Genomic DNA, 17139 nt, shown 5'->3' on the forward strand with positions numbered 1-17139 from the left:
CATTACTAGGAATGTAAATTAGCCTATGCAGGACATACTGTATCACTGACACCAGTGTCATGGCTCTGACTGAACCATGGTTGTCTGTCTCACCCGTATGGAAAATCACAAGATGAAATCATGTAAAAGCATGTGTTTTGGAACACTTCACGTGTTGATGTGGATTTTTACGTGAGCGCAAAACCTTTCACATGTGAATTCAAAGTTTCACATGGGATTTCACAGATGCCCTGCAAACAAAAATAGTCTTTATGATACACACAGTGCTTTAATCTTACGTATTTGACTACATTGCGTGTTTATTTATACGATAATTATTATTCAACATGTCCTTATCTGGAATTTGAACTCACAACCTCTTGGTAACCTGCATTCTAATCTTCCTGCTACGCCACCATGTCTGTGTCAATAACAGATTCCACCTGTATTCCTGTATTCCTACACTTTGGACTTCAAAGTAAATCTCAGCTTTGTTAAAAATACACGCTTATATTTATCATAGCGATTCAGGAGTAACATCAAAACAGAATAATATGCCAAATCAGCATTCAGCAACAATACAGAAAACCCTCAAATGCTGAAATAAGTCAATTAAATTAGTGATGAGAGAATAGTCAGAATAAATTACAACTAAAATAGCAGTGCAGCTGCTACTCTTTTAGTAAGTGCAAAAGAGAATAGGTAATTCATGTGTATTGGACCGTTACAGACTTTGTGGTGCAGAAGAAAGGTCAGTGTAATTCAAATCCAGAGATTGTGAATTCAAATCCCAGGTTGGTTCGTACTTTAGCTGAACAACGATAACACATGCAAATGCATGTGAAGTTTAAAAAAAACTTTCACATGTGAAGTGTTCCAAAAACACATTTTCACATGTGAAATGTCACAAACTGTTTTTTTTAAATATCCTAAATGTTTTTTAATAAGTTACCAGCTACTGAATTGGTTGTGAAAATAGTGGAAACAAGTTTTAATGTACTTTAACAGCTGAACTGTATTTTTACAGTAAATATACTGTAAAACAACTAACTCTATTCAGGAAATACAAAGAAATTCAAATTCAAATTATTTTCAATAATGGACATTTTGTAAATGGGTTCACTTTCTGAATTGACTAGAACTTAAATGGAATTGATCTCATATTGGTCAGCACCCTTGGGCCGCAACCACACCTAGAATTTGAACTCACAACCTCTTTGATGCCAGCAAATTGAATTTCCTGCTTCACCAACAGGTTTATTTGCAAGAACACATTTCTGCACTTTGCAAAAAGTTTCCTGGAATCGAGTCAACAATTGTGCAATTATCTGACAACACCAACAAAAAAGTAGCTGTGCTCGGGGACACTTGACATTAAGGTCTAGATTCAATCAGATAAAGCATGAACATGCTATTGCCAACATCAGCATAGCTGGTGCAGATCCCTAAGTGTGCATTAACACTTGAGATTTGAACCGGCAACCTCTTGGTCTGGATTGCATTATTGTCTCAGCAGTTCCACAAGATGGTTATTTGCTACCAAGAACATAGATCCACACACTCTCAAATATAATTCAATCTAGTACAGGCTTATCTGAAACACAACAGAGATAGAATATAACAAGGAATGTTATTGAATAGTTTGGGGTAGGCCTCGTCTCTGACAAATGCTCCTCATAGCCAGATGCTGATGACAGGTTGCCCTATGCTGGGGAAAGGAGTTCCAATGATGGGTGTTAAGGTTATTATGCTGGTGGTGATGGGGAGGTGGAAGGTCATTGGAAGACTGTTGCTGCAAAACAACAAGTGGGTGACACAAGGTTTGAGTTTACTTATAAATACTCCCCTAGTTTCATGCCCATTGGTTGAAAGGAAAGAGATTTTTGCACGAGTGAGCCAATAGGTTAATCAGCAACTGTGGCAGAATTGCATTAGTATGCCATGCTCATATGCTGAAGTTAATAGGTGAATGACATTCCACATGCTTGCTAATAGGAAAGGAGGAGGAGATTATGACACTACCCGATAAATACCTGCCATGCTGATGAGGTAACATAGACACTATCATATACATACTGTACCTGATATGCTCATAAGGTATCATTATAACCACTACCATATAAATCCCTGATATGCTGATGTGTTAGATAGGAAGCGATGTGAATTGAGTTTACTAGATTCATGAAAAGTGATGATCCATTCAGACCAGCCTTATTGATTAAACTTTAGTAACTACATCAGTACGGTTACAGTACAGTGTTGTTCCCAGGTGTACAAAAAGGTAAAAGGTACACATAGCAACTCGCATGGTACTAGTTGGAACCTTTTAATAACCTGTTGGGGTTAGGGGGCAGTATTTGCACTAAAAAAACGTACCCGATTTAATCTGGTTACTACTCCTGCTCAGAAACTAGAATATGCATATAATTAGTAGATTTGGATGGGAAACACTCTAAAGTCTCTAAAACTGTTTGAATGGTGTCTGTGAGTATAACATAACTCATATGGCAGGCCAAACCCTGAGAAGATTCCATGTAGGAAGTGGAAATCTGATTTGTGGAATCACCTTCAACAATTTGCCTATGAAACACACCGTGAGTTAGGATTAATTTAGCACTTCCTAAGGCTTCCACTAGATGTCAACAGTCTTTACAAAGTGGTTTGAGTCTTCTCCGGTAAAAACTGACTGAACGAGAGGCCTGGAAAGTTGGTCATAGGGGGAGGGCCATTACTACTATGACGCGGGCGCCCGTGGGTACCCTCTCGTTCCGAAACGTTTAGTAAGACAATGCAATCGTCCGCCTTGAATATTATTGAAGCTCTGATTGAAAAAGGCCCTAAAGATTTATGTTATACAACGTTTGACATGTTTGAACGAACGTAAATATATATTTTTTGCACATTCTTGACGAAAAGTCCCGCGCGCATCATACATTATGAGTAGCCTTCGGAACGCACTAACAAGAAGGAGCTTTTAGGACATAAATTATTAACTTTTTCGAACAAAACTACATTTGTTGTGGACCTGGGATCCCTGGAAGTGCCTTCTGATGAAGATAATCAAAGGTAAGGGAATATTTACAATAGTATATTTGATTTTAGATGGTTCCAAGATGGCGCTAACCTGTATCGCGTAGCCTATTTTCTGAGCATAGCACCTCGTTTATTGCAAAGTGTGATTTCCCAGTAAAGTTATTTTTAAATCTGACAATGCGGTTGCATTCACAAGATGTTAATCTATAATTCTTTGAATGACAATATTACATTTTACCAATGTTTTTCGAATAGTAATTTTGTAAATTGTAGCGCTGATTCACCGGAAGCATTTGAGGGAAAATATTTTCTGAATGTCACGTGCCGATGTAAAATGCTGTTTTTATATATAAATATGAACTTTATCGAACAAAAAATGCATGTATTGTGTAACATGATGTCCTAGGAGTGTCATCTGATGAAGATTGTCAAAGGTTAGTGCTGCATTTAGCTGTGTTTTGGGTATTTGTGATGTATGCTAGTTGCTTGGAAAATGGCAGTGTGATTATTTTTTGGCAGGGTACTCTCCTAACATAATCTAATGTTTTGTTTTTGCTGTAAAGCCTTTTTGAAATCGGACAACGTGGTTCGATTCAGGAGAGGTGTATCTATAAAATGGTGTAAAATAGTCATATGTTTGAGAAATTGAAGTTATAGCATTTATGAGGTATTTGTATTTCGCGCGACACGATTCCACTGGCTGTTGACTAGGGTGGGACGCAAACGTCCCACTGGCCCAGACAGGCTAAGGTACATTTTGTGGATAATCTAGTATAATTGTACAATTCTCTACCAAATATATTCAATATAATGCTACGTTCATAACCATGTGGGGGGTGGGAATTTACCATTTGTGAAGTCATAACTACCAGTTGGATGCATTTATGTGCTTTGAAACACCAATTGGCTAATGGCCAACAAGCTGGGTCTACCATAAACTAAAAGTACAGCTATCATGCTTCTAAACAAATTAGAGTTTTAAAACCATATTAATTGTAATGGCTATCGTAGAGAGGGGACCAAAGCGCAGCGTGTTGATTGCTCATGATGATTATTTATAACGCAAAACACTAAAGGAAAAATAACAAAGAGAAAAAACAAAAGCGCACAGTTCTGTCAGGTACATAGACTAAACAGAAGACAACTACCCACAAACACAGGTGGAAAAAACCTCTACTTAAGTATGATCTCCAATTAGAGACAACGAGGACCAGCTGCCTCTAATTGGAGATCATCCCCCAAAAAAACAACATAGAAATAGAAAAACTAGACTCTAAACATAGAAATATAAAACATAGAAAGAAGGTAATTTCAGGCCATTTCATTAGTAGGGGATGTCCGAGGTCTGCATGTGGGAGAAGTTGGAGCTCAGGGATGATTTTCCACTCTAGGCATTTTCCACTAGTAACTAAACTTAGCAAAAAAAATAAACATCCCTTTTTCAGGACCCTGTCTTTCAAAGATAATTCGTAAAAATCCAAATAACTTCACAGATCTTCATTGTAAAGGGTTTAAACACTGTTCCCATGTTTCTTCAATGAACCATAAACAATTAATGAACATGCACCTGTGGAACGGTCGTTAAGACACTAACAGCTTACAGACGGTAGGCAATTAAGGTCACAGTTATGAAAACTTAGGACACTAAAGAGGCCTTTCTACTGACTCTGAAAAACACCAAAAGAAAGATGCCCAGGGTCCCTGCTCATCTACGTGAACGTGCCTTAGGCATGATGCAAGAAAGCATGAGGACTGCAGATGTGGCCAGGGCAATAAATTGCAATGTCCGTACTGTGAGATGCCTAAGACAGCACTACAGGGAGACAGGACGGACAGCTGATCGTTCTCGCAGTGGCAGACAACTTGTAACAACGCCTGCACAGGATCTGTACATTCGAACATCACACCTGCGGGACAGGTACAGGATGGCAACAATAACTGCCCAAGTTACACCAGGAATACACAATCCCTCCATCAGTGCTCAGACTGTCCACAATAGGCTGAGAGAGGCTGGACTGAGGGCTTGTTGGCCTGTTGTAAGGCAGGTCCTCACCAGACATCACCAGCAACAACGTCGCCTATGGACACGAACCCACCGTCGCTGGACCAGACAGGACTGGCAAAAAATGCTCTTCACTGACGAGTCGCGGTTTTGTCTCACCAGGGGTGATGGTCGGATTCGCATTTATCGTCGAAGGAATGAGCGTCACACCGAGGCCTGTACTTTGGAGCGGGATCGATTTGGAGGTCTGGGGCGGTGTGTCACAGCATCATCGGACTGAGCTTGTTGTCATTGCAGGCAATCTCAACGCTGTGCGTTACAGGGAAGACCTCCTCCTCCCTCATGTGGTACCCTTCCTGTAGGCTCATCCTGACATGACCCTCCAGCATGACAATGCCACCAGCCGTACTGCTTGTTCTCTGCGTGATTTCCTGCAAGACAGGAATGTCGAAGAGCCCGGATCTCAATCACATTGAGTACGTCTGGGACCTGTTGTATCGGAGGGTGAGAGCTCGGGCCATTCCCCCCAGAAATTTCCGGGAACTTGCAGGTGCCTTGGTGGAAGAGCGGGGTAGCATGTCACAGCAAGAACTGGCAAATCTGGTGCAATCCATGAGGAGGAGATGCACTGCAGTACTTAATGCAGCTGATGGCCACACCAGATACTGGCTGTTACTTTTGATTTTCATCCCGCTTTGTTCAGGGACACATTATTCAATTTCTGTTAGTCACACGTCTGTGGAAATTGTTCAGTTTATGTCTCAGTTGTTGAATCTTGTTATGTTCATAGAAATATTTACACATGTTAAGTTTGCTGAGTTTTCTAGTTGGAAGGCCATTCAATTGGATTTTTCCCAGTCATATGTGGTAAATTCTCACTTGGTTAAGAACGCCGGATTAGGTACAATCATTACTGCAATTTGAAACTTAGGTGGGGGCAATGTGCTGATGGGGATCATTGGCATATTTGGGGGCATGGTCTAAAATATGTTACATTTGTGCCAACCATCAGTGGAATTGTTGTACCAGTTTTAGTGGTTTTATAGTTTTGTTGATCAAGGTTGAGCATCCATGTCAGTTATGCTATTGTTGTAAGAACTTGTCACAGGATAAAGTTGCACTATTTAGAGGTTAATATGCTTCTTTCAAAAGCTTCATGACAGCTGGTAAACATGAAGTTCATGTTTAATTTGCAATAAATTACTGTCAACTAGTTGCAAGTGGTTATTGTAAAATTCACATTCATTGACAGTCTCAGGTAAGTGAGCATTGCAGTAACATGGTAACTAACTACTGTATGAAATATCATATGGTTCTGATAGTATCACATGCACTTATATCAGCCTTTAACAAGGCTGCAAAACTGACAGTGTACAAGCTTGATGTGTATGAACAGAATACAACAGAGCACATTAACTGGGATGACATTCCCGCTCATTGGAGACCTGCAACCTTCAGTATGCTGCCAATCAGCAAGTGATGTGCATGTTGTCAACAGAAACATCAGTGAAAGCATAGTATGTTAATGGTAAGTATTGCTAGTGGCAGCAAGTGCCCTGTAGGTTTTTTTGCCAGTGAGTTATTGGGACTTTCACACTAACGTACTGATAAATAGTTTCCAGTTATGACACAAAAATTCTCAGCAACCTCTAGCAACAAGTTCCCATTAAGTTACTAGATATTGCATAATAACCTCTTCACAGTGGAGATTAATACTAACGCACTCTCTTGCAACATTTGCAAAATAGTGTAAAAAGTTGCTCAACTAGCATAACTTAAACTGCTCCAACACTTCCACTGACGGTTAGCCCAAATATACATATATTTGACCACGCCCCCAAATATGCTAATGAGCCCCAACCAGTACATTGCCCCCACCTATACTGAACAAAAATATAAATACAACATGTAAAGTGTTGGTCCCATGTTTCATGAGCTGAAATAAAATATCCCATAAATTTGCCATATGCACAAAAAGCTTATTTCTCTCAAATGTTGTGCACAAATTTGTTTACATCCCTCTTAGTGAGCATTTCTCCTTCGCCAAAATAATCCAGCCACCTGACAGGTGTGGCATACCAAGAAGCTGATTAAACCGCATGATCATTACACAGGTGCACCTTGTGCTGGGGACAATAAAAGGACACTTTAAAATGTGCAGTTTTGTCACACAATATAATGCCATAGATGTCTCAAGTTTTGAAGGAGCCTGCAATTGGCATGCTGACTGCAGTAATGTCCACCAGAGGTGTTGCAAGAGAATTGAAAGTTAATTTCTCTAACATAAGCCACCTCCAACATTGTTTTAGAAAATTTTACCGGCCTCACAACCGCAGACTAAGTGTAACCACGCCAGCCCAGGACCTCCATATCCAGCTTCTTCACCTGCGGGATCGTCTGAGATCAGCTACCCGGACAGCTGATAAAACTGAGGAGTATTTCTGTCTGTAATAAAGCATTTTTGTGTGGAAAAACTCATTCTGATTGGCTAGGCCTGGCTCCATAGTGGGTGGGCCTATGCCCTCCCAGGCCCACCCATGGCTGCGCCCCTGCCCAGTAAAGTGAAATCCATAGATTAAGGCTTAATGAATTTATTTCAATTGATTGATTTCCTCTAACTCAGTAAAATCTTTAAAATTGTTGCATGTTGCGTTTATTTTTGTTCAGTACCTTGTATTCAAAATATTGGGTAGAAAAATATCCCATACCTACAAGGTACCGAACTCTGCCATGTGAGTTATTATAGGTGTAGCTGTGAAGTGTACCTTTTGACCTTTTTGTACCCCAGGGAACAACACTGTACCCTAATCATACCCTTATTTTTTGAGTGTGTTAATATAAATGGTGCGACAAAAAAAAAAAATTCCAATCAGCGGCAGTCCTGTGGGTAAAAACAGCTTGAGGTCAAAGGAGAATGGCAAGAATTGTGCAGGCTAACAGGCAGTCCAGAAACAGACAAATAACAGCGCAGTACAACAGTGGTTTGCAGAACATCATCTCAAAACCCACAGCTCGTTGATCCTTGTCACGGATGGGCTATTGCAGCAGACTACCACACCGTGTTCCACTCCTATCAGGTCCAACCCGGTACTAGATGGGTTTACTTAATAAACTGTCCGGTGAATGTATGTTCCAAGCAAGAAGTATAAACCTGGTGGCACTGCAAATACATCAATGCACTCCCAACCAAGAGGTTGCAAGTTCAAAACCGCAAGTAGTTATTGTATACTGTCAAGTGTCCTTGAGCACTGCTACTTTTATGCTGATGGGTCCATACATTGGTGGTGATAATTGTACAATTACTTACAAGTTTCTGGGCAAATTGCAGAAATGCATTCATGTCAATACGTCTGTGGCCATATCTCCATTATGCTCAAAGATCTGCTGGTGTAGCTGCACCGTAGCAGGATATTACAGGTTGTAGCGAGCAATGGGTTATTAGTTCAAATCCCATTTAAGGATTAGTCACAATTTTGTTCATAGTAGATTTTACAGTAATTGAAATCAGAATACAGCAGCATACCACCCTACATCCCACTGCTGGCTTGCCTCTGAAGCTAAGCAGGGTTGGTCCTGGATGGGGAACCAGATCCTGCTAGAAGTGATGTTGGAGGACCTGTAGGAGGCATTCTTCCCTCTGGTCTAAGTAGACCCCAATGCCCCGGGGCATTGAAGGGGACATTGCTCTGCGTACGGTGCCGTCTTTCAGATGGGATGTTAAAAGGGTGTCCTCTCTTTGGTCATTAAAAATCTCATGGAACTTATTGTAAGAGTCGGAGTGATAACCCTGTTGTCATGGCAAAATGTCCAACCTGGTCCGATTCCACCATGGCCACCTACTGTAATCACCCCCTCATTTTTAATTGGCATAAATCAATCCTTACCTCTCCAGCTGATGTGTGGTGAGTGTTCTGGCAAAAAATGGTTGCTGTGCATCACCCAGGTAGGTACTACACATTGGTGGCGGATGAGGCAAGTTTCCCCCTACTATGTAAAGTGCTTTGAGGACCTAGGATGGTAGAAAAGTGCTATATAAATAAAATCAATTATTATTTCATAGCAACGCATTCAAGTTGTTGTATATACACTACATGACCAAAAGTATGTGGACACTTGCTCGTCGAACATCTCATTCCAAAATCATGGCATTAATATGGAGTTGGTCCCCTCTTTGCTGCTATAACAGCCTCCACTCATCTGGGAAGGCTTTCCACTAGATGTTGGAACATTGCTGTGGGGATTTTCTTCCATTCAGCCTAAAGAGAATTAGTGAGGCCGGGAACCAATGGGCGATTAGGCCTGGCTGCATAGGGCTCTGTGCAGGCCAGTCAAGTTCTTCCACATCGATCTCGACAAGCCACTTCTGTATGGACCTCGCTTTGTGCACGGGAGCATTGTCATGCTGAAACATGAAAAGGCCTTCCCCAAAGTGTTGCCAAAAAGTTGGAAGCAGAGAATCGTCTAGAATGTCATTATATGCTGTAGCATTAAAATTTCCCTTCACTGGAACTAAAGGGCCGAGCCAGAACCCTGAAAATTTACCAGAGACAATTATTCCTCCTCCACCAAACTTTACAGTTGGCACTATGCATTGGGGCAGGTAGTGTTCTCCTGGCAACCGCCAGATTCATCCGTCAGACTGTCAGATGGTGAAGCGTGATTCATCACTCCAGAGAACACGTTTCCACTGATCCAGAGTCCAATGGCGGTGAGCTTTACACCATTCCAGCCGACGCTTGACATTGCGCATGGTGTGTGCGGCTGCTCGGCCATGGAAACCCATTTCATGAAGCTGCTGACAAACCGTTCTTGTGCTGACGTTGCTTCCAGAGTCAGTTCGGAGTTGCTTCCAGAGGTAGTTTGGAACTCGGTATTGAGTGTTGCAACCGAGGACAGACCTTTTTTCCGCGCTATGCACTTCAACACTTGTCAGTCCCATTTTGTGAGCTTGTGTGGCCTACCTGTTCGCGTTCGAGCCGTTGTTGTTCCTAGACGTTTCCACTTCACAATAACAGCACTTACAGTTGAACGGGGCAGCTCTAGCAGGGTAGAAATTTGACGAACTGACTTGTTGGAAAGGTGGCATCCTATGACGGTGCCACGTTGAAAGTCACCGAGCTCTTCAGTAAGTTGATTCTACTGCCAATGTTTGAATATGGAGATTATATGGCTGTGTGCTCAATTTTATACACCTGTCAGCAACGGGTGTAGCTGAACTAGATAAATCCTCTAATTTGAAGGGGTGTTCACATCATTTTGTATATATAGTGTATTTGCTTTATTTTTACTGCAACTTTAAGCAAAGCGCAGAAATGTTTTCTTGGTAATAAATGTCTAGACAATCTCCATTATGTCCATAAACCTGGAGGCGCAGCATGAACTTCAGGTAGCTAGCAACTAATAGTGAGGTTGACTCCCAAGTAATCAGCATACTAACATTAACACCTTCATTTAGCTGTAAAAATACAGAAACTACTTGTAGATCTACCATGATCCAGTGTTCTGAGAATGTCCTAAAAATGTCCTTGGGACATCCCTGGAACAATCCGGTAACTTGACAAAACCTGGAGGGGACCATGACTTTACATTTTAATTAATGTCTGTCATACCTTTTAAAGTAAATTACTCTAAATTACATTTGACATCTCAGCTTTCACATGTGCTCAAATGTTGTCACATGTATAGTGTTATGGTACAGTATCACATTCCTCATGTTGTCACACTTATTTCACATGAGATCGTGTTTTCACATGTCACGTGTAGTTTCATGTTCTCACATGTTGACATTTTGCATCCCCATGTTGTCACATTTATTTCACATTCATTTAATGGGAGATCATGTACTCATGTGCTTACATGTCACATGTTGCTTCACTTGTAGTCACATGTTATCACATTAAATCACATGTGATCACGTAAAATTCATCTGTTTTTTGTAAGGGTCACTGAGATAATGGACAGGTCGTAGAAAGTCAGTGAATAAAGAAATTCAGTGTAAACAGGAAACTGACAAATGTGAAGACCATTAATAAAAAGCCAACTTTCCCCTACTTGACTACGCATCGGATCACCTACATTGTGTCACACAAGGTGGCTCTCTCAACACTTCAGAGGTGCTAAACTCAAATTGAATTGTTTCACAATACCTAGCAATTAAACAGAACGGTTTTCATAATGGAGTAAAATTAATATTCGAGGGCGTATCCATCTGTGCGGAGGCTGATATATCAAGGGTGAGAGAGCGCGGTGGGAGGGTCTCCGTTTGGTTGGTAGGAACAGGCACACTGTAAACAACCACTCCGTGAAGTAGCTCACTCAAACTACATCAAGGCGAAGCCAGCATTTTTTAAATCGCTGTCAATCCAGTGTAGTCTATACTCGTGCTGCGGGGACAGCCCAGGTACAGACAAAACATATCAAACAGACACTGAAGCCGAATGTGGATTGCTGCTGTACTTTCAGTATAGATGACACACAGCGGATATATAAGGTGAGATTGAGATGATATTGTTGACGTGCAAATTGTATGGTAGGTTTTATTGTTTGAGTAGTCTAAACAATATAAACTTCTTTATCGGATAAGGCTACAAATGTTCAATATCATACACTGTCTGCAGCTTGCTGCCCTCGTTAGCTTGGTGCTTTATCCTTTCTCTGATAATAATGTTACAGGAAACGTTAACCATGTGTTATGACACCGATTACTGCAATAACACATTGATTGCCCTATGGACAGACACCTTTATATTTTAAAATAATGTAGTCTACACATCAAGCTTCAGTTTGGTTGACAAATAAGTGTATCATGCAATGCATTGATGGGGAGGTCAAAATTCAAGTAAATCATGTTTTTTTTAGAAAGCTAATTGGTATTTCAAAATGTCTACCCTGTTAATAATAGTGTTATGTGAAAACTGTGTTACAGTCTTTTTGTAGTTGCTTCTATTTGACTTTAGAGCCCACTCTGCTCCCTCATACGGAGAGAGAAAAGAGAAAGATAGACAGACCATGACATAATAGGAAGGTATTGCATTGTCTCCAGTTCATCGCATGATTTGCCTATTGCTTGTAGGCCTAGGATATAGAGTAGGGCCTAGTCTGATTTAATCAGGCTGTAATACACAATTAATTGGTATATATCTACAGCCTGAAACGAATGCCTGCAAATTCGTATAAATGCTCCTTACAAGCCAGAATGTTGAATACAATTAAATGTGAACTTACTCTACTGGTTGTCTGGGCGGTTTGTCCTTCAGCTGCTCGAAATTTGAGACAAAATATCCACAGGAAAATATATTGTTTACCCAACATTTTAGAGAGCCTGTAGGTATGTAGTTCGTTTTGGCACCTAGGTAAAATTTGTTTTATATTAGATATTTAGTTTTCTCTCATCAATAGCTATTGAACCAAGCATGCCATGACAGTGAAACCCGAATATTGCTGTATATACCAATTTATTCAAGTTTTAATGCCATGTGCACATGTACAGTGAAATGCCTTCCTTGCAAGTTCTAAACCCAACAATACAGTATTTCATATCAATGTAGTACTAAATATAACATAAGGTAGAACAAAAACACAAGATATCAAAATAATAAATAAGAACATGAGAAAGCAACAAGCTATACACAGTACAGGGTCAATTCCAATACCATATTTACAATGTGCAGGGATACTGGAGTGAAAGAGGTAGATATGTATAGGGGTAAGATCACTAGGCATCAGGATTTATGATAAATAGAGTAACAGCAGTGTATATGAGTTTGTTCAGAGTCAGTATAAATGTGTGAGAAAATTGTGTGTGTTGGAGTGTCAGTGTGCTTGAGTGTATAGAGACAGTGTAAAAAACAAATACAAAGAACAACTCAGTGCATGTAGCCATTTGGTTGCTATTTAGCAGACTTATGGCTTGGAGATAGAAGCTGTTACGGAGCCTGTTGGTGTCAGACTTGATGCACAGGTACTGCTTTAGGTACTGCTTTAGGTACTGCTTTATACAGGTACTGCTTTATTTGACCATGCTGGTCATTTATGAACATTTTAACATCTTGACCATGTTCTGTTATAATATCCACCCGGCACAGCCAGAAGAGGACTGGCCACCCCTCATAGCCTGGTTCCTCTCTAGGTTTCTTCCTAGGTTTTTGGCCTTTCTAGGGAGTTTTTCCTAGGGAGTTTTTCCTAGCCACCGTGCTTCTTTCACATGCATTGCTTGCTGTTTGGGGTTTTAGGCTGGGTTTCTGTACAGCACTTTGAGATTTCAGCTGATATACGAAGGGCTATATAAATTTGATTTGATTTGATTTGCTTGCTGAGTGGAAGGAGAAAGAGCAGGCTATGGCTTGGGTGGCTGGAGTCATTAACAATTTTCCGGGCCATCCTTTCACACCACCTGATATACAGGTACTGGATGGCAGGGAGCTCAGTCCCAGTGATATACTGGGCTGTCTGCACCACCCTCTGTAGCACCACGCGATCGAGGGCAGTGCTGTTGCCATACCAAGCAATGATGCACCCAGTTAAGATGCTCTCAATGATGCAGCTGTATCACTTTTTGGGGATTTGAATGCCCATGCCAAACCTATCCAACTCCTGAGGGGGAAGAGGTGCTGTTGCACCTTCACGACTGTGCATTTGTGTGTGGACCAATTTAAATCCTTAGTGATTTGGACACAGAGGAACTTAAAGCCTTAATTGTGTATTACAGCCTGATTAATCAGACTAGATACAGAGCTTATTCTGAAGACAGCAATTCAGGCATTGATGGTGGATGTATGATATTGACCCTTTCCACATGTAAATGTTTCATAATTCTATCTACTTTTTTTGGGGGGGGGGCAAATAGCCCCATAATGTCTCTTCAGGAATGTTGGCGAGTTTACCAAAACTCATTAAGGTCCAAGGAGCTTATGTTATTTTTGGAGATAGACTGGCAGCCAAAACAGCCACATACTCCACCTAAACGTGAATCGATTCTCAATTGCAATAGAATTGAAAGATAAAACCCTTTACTTTCATATCACATCAAAAAAGCTTCCTGGACTATCTGCATTGACCCCCTTTTTGCATTAACTCCTTTGTCTCAAATCAAATCAAATTTATTTGTCACATGCACATGGTTAGCAGGTGTTAATGCAAGTGTAGCGAAATGCTTGTGCTTCTAGTTCCGACCATGCAGTAATATCTAACAAGTATTCTACCAATTCCACAACTACCTTGTACACACAAGTGTAAAGGAATGAATACGAATATGTACATAAAAATATATAAATGAGTGATGGCCGAACGGCGTAGGCAAGATGTAATAGATGGTATGGAGTACAGTATATACATATGAGATGAGTATTGTAGGGTATGAAAACATATATAAAGCGGCATTGTTTAAGGTGGCTAGTGATACATTACATCAGGATGGCATAGAGCAGCGGTCCCCAACCTTTTTTGGGCCACGGACCGGTTTAATGTCAGACAATATTTTCACGGACTGGCCTTTAAGGTGTGGCGGATAAATACACAAAATAAAATGATACGACCGGCATAAAAACTGTGGTATTTTTAAAATATAATAATAAACGTGAATCCACTGTGTACTCGTATGCAACTTTATTAGCAGTGTCCTCGTAACATCGCACCAACAACATAACATGAGTAACATCCTCTCTGCCCCCTAACGCTCTCTGGCCGCTATGGTAACGTTTAAACATGCCTTAAAAATAAGATACAACACAAAAACAAATATAAAGTGCATGAAAAATACAACTCACCATAACGCTAAATCAGTGGGAGCCCTGAGCTTGTTTCTCTGCAACGAGACGGTCCCATCTAGGGGTAATGGGAGACAATGACACCCAGTCCACTAATTTTTTAGTGGACTGGGTGTCCACTAATTTTGTTTTGGTTGACACCCAGTCCACTAATTTTGTTTTGGTTGCTGTCACTGCAGAAAATCCCGCTTCACACAAATAGGATGTTGGAAATGGCAACAGGGTTTTCAATGCTGTTGTGGCGATCTCACGGTATTCTGCCGTAACTTTAATCCAGAACACCGGCAGAGTTGTTGTCTCGAACATACTTTCGCCGTCATTTGCGATCTCCAGCAGTTGATCTTCTTCTTGCATAGACATGCTGGATTCACCTGGTTTGTTGACAAATGGGTCGCGGATCCATTCCTTGGCAGTTCGTGGGTCTTTTGTGGTTGGGAAGTAGCGCTCAAACTATTTTAAAAGCAAAGACAGGTGATCGTGCACCAGCTGGGACAATGAAGGCTCGGGCTCAGTCTCTTCCAAAATCCCTGCGAATGTTTGAAACATGTCAAATATACCTCTGTTCACGCATCGTCCCCACAAATCCAGTTTGGCTTTAAATGCAGCTACTTTATCTGCCAACTTGAAGACAGTTGTCATTTTCCCCTGAAGTGACCGATTGAGTTCATTGAGCAGGTTGAATATGTCGCACAAGTAAGCAAGTTTTGCGACCCATTCCTCGTCACTGAAATGTGCTGCCAGCTGTGACTTTTGTTCTGAGAGAAATCTCTGCAGCGGCTCTCGTAATTCAAACACTCTGGCCAGCGATCTCCCTCGGGATAACCATCTTATTTCTGTGTATAAGAGAAGGTGTCTGTGCTCCGCATTCATTTTTCAAAATAAAACATTGTTGACTCAGATAATAAATAAAACGGAAATAATGTAAGTTATTTATTCTTTCTCTGCGGCCCGGTACCAAATGACCCACGGACCGGTACCGGTCCGCGGCCCAGGGGTTGGGGACCGCTGGCATAGAGTACAGTATATACATATGAGATGAGTAATGTAGGTTATGAAAAAAAATAAATTGCCATTGTTTAAAGTGGCTAGTGATTCATCTAATACATCAAGATGGCAAGATGCAGTAGATGGTATAGCGTACAGTATATACATATGAGATGAATAATGTAGGTTATGTAAACATATGCTGCTGTTAGTGTTTATCTATCTTGTTGCCTAGTAACTTTACCCCTACCGAAGTTTACATACACCTTAGCCAAATACATTTAAACTCAGTTTTTCACAATTCCTGATATTTAATCCTAGTAAAAATTCCCTGTCTTAGTTCCGTTAGGATCACCACTTTATTTTAAGAATGTGAAATCTCAGGATAATAGTAGAGAGAATAATTTATTTCAGCTTTTATTTCTTTCATCACATTCCCAGCGGGTCAGAAGTTTACATACACTCAATTAGTATTTGGTAGCATTGCCTTTAAATTGTTTAACTTGGGTCAAACGTTTTGGCCCATTCCTCCTGACAGAGCTGGTGTAACTGAGTCAGGTTTGGAGGCCTCCTTGCTCGCACACACTTTTTCAGTTCTGCCCACAAAATATCTATAGGATTGAGGTCATGGCTTTGTGATGGCCACTCCAATACCTTGACTTTGTTATCCTTAAACCATTTTGCCACAACTTGGAAGCATGCTTGGGGTCATTGTCCATTTGGAAGACCCATTTGCGACCAAGCTTTAACTTCCTGACTGATGTCTTGAGCTGTTGCTTCAATATATCCATCAATATATCCACATACTTTTCCATCCTCATCATGCCATCTATTTTGTGACGTGCACCAGTCCCTCCTGCAGCAAAGCACCCTCACAACAAGATGCTGCCACCCCCGTGCTTCATTGTTGGGATGGTGTTCTTCGGCTTGCAAGCCTCTCCCTTTTTCCTCCAAACATAATGATGGTCATTATGGCCAAACAGTATTATTTTGTTTCATCAGACCAGAGGACATTTCTCCAAAAAGTATGATATTTGTCCCCATGTGCAGTTGCAAACTTTTTTATTGGGGTTTTGGAGAAGTGGCTTCTTCCTTGCTGAACAGCCTTTCAGGTTATGTCGATATAGGACTTGTTTGACTGTGGATATAGATACTTTTGTATCTGTTTCCTCCAGCATCTTCACAAGGTCCTTTGCTGTTGTTCTGGGATTGATTTGCACTTTTCGCACAAAAGTACATTAATCTCTAGGAGCCAGAATGCATCTCCTTCCTGAGCGGTATGAAGGCTGCGTGGTCCCATGGTGTTTATACTTGCGTACTATTGTTTGTACAGATGAACGTGGTACCTTCAGGCGTTTGGAAATTGCTCCCAAGGAT

The 17139-nt window shown here is 40.9% G+C and overlaps 1 protein-coding gene across 1 annotated transcript in view; it reads left to right on the forward strand.

Annotated features, from left to right (window-relative positions):
* Positions 1-11269: 11269 nt before the first annotated feature.
* LOC115195862 (E3 ubiquitin-protein ligase RNF152-like) overlaps positions 11270-17139 on the forward strand; it is a 130171-nt gene continuing 124301 nt past the window's right edge. The window contains exon 1 of the mRNA XM_029756180.1: positions 11270-11504. The gene's annotated coding sequence lies outside the window, so the exon portion shown is untranslated. The remainder of the gene's footprint in view (positions 11505-17139) is intronic.

Source organism: Salmo trutta, chromosome 6 (genome assembly GCF_901001165.1).
Source record: "Salmo trutta chromosome 6, fSalTru1.1, whole genome shotgun sequence".
NCBI classification, from domain to species: domain Eukaryota; kingdom Metazoa; phylum Chordata; class Actinopteri; order Salmoniformes; family Salmonidae; genus Salmo; species Salmo trutta.